This window comes from Hylobates moloch, unplaced genomic scaffold (assembly GCF_009828535.3).
Source record: "Hylobates moloch isolate HMO894 unplaced genomic scaffold, HMol_V3 SCAFFOLD_14, whole genome shotgun sequence".
In the NCBI taxonomy this organism is placed as follows: Eukaryota; Metazoa; Chordata; class Mammalia; order Primates; family Hylobatidae; genus Hylobates; species Hylobates moloch.
In genome coordinates, this window is record NW_026652289.1 from 50,014,147 (window position 1) to 50,014,976 (window position 830).

Here is an 830-nt window from a genome sequence, read left to right on the forward strand (position 1 = left end):
GGGTAGGCATGGTGGCTCATGCCTATAATCCCAGCATTTTGAGAGGCCAAGGTGGGCGGATCACTTGAGGTCAGGAGTTTGAGGCCAGCCTCGCCAATATGGTGAAACCCTGTCTCTACTAAAAATACAAAAATTAGCTGGGCGAGGTGGCGAATGCCTGCAGTCCCAACTACTCGGGAGACCGAAGCAGGAGAATTGCTTGAACCCAGCAGGCAGAGGCTGTAGTGAGCCAAGATGGTGCCACTACACTCCAGCCTGGGCAACAGAGCGAGACTATCTCAAACAACAACAACAACAACAACAACAACAACAACAACAACAACACCCCAAAAACAAAAACAAAATGTACACTTTACTCCTCAAAATTTGGAGTTGGCTGTTCCTGTTTTTCCAGTTGAATTATTTTTGCATCATGAGGGCATGACTAAGGCTTATCATTTTTTGTATCCTTTTTTTGTATTCTATGGTTTCTGAGAAGCTTTAAAATGAAGGCACCCAGCAGGGTGTGGATGGAGTAAAGACCAGGACCTGGGACAGAGGAGGAAGCAGGCAGGGACTGTCATCAGCCATGGGATTTGAAAACACAAACTCCAAGGCTGCATTTCAGAAAAGCCTCCAATCTACTGTTGGGCCTTGGCAGCACGGAGGCAGTTTGTGGCGTTGGCCAGGGAGGGCTGTGTGTCCCCCCCGCAGATCCTCCTGATCTCTAGGGTTTGTTGTGCTTGTGTCAGGGATCACAAAGACCAAGACATGACCTTAGCATCTCACGGTGTGTCGGGGTTGACAGACCCACAACCAGACAATAGCAGTCTAGTGAGATGTCAACGGTG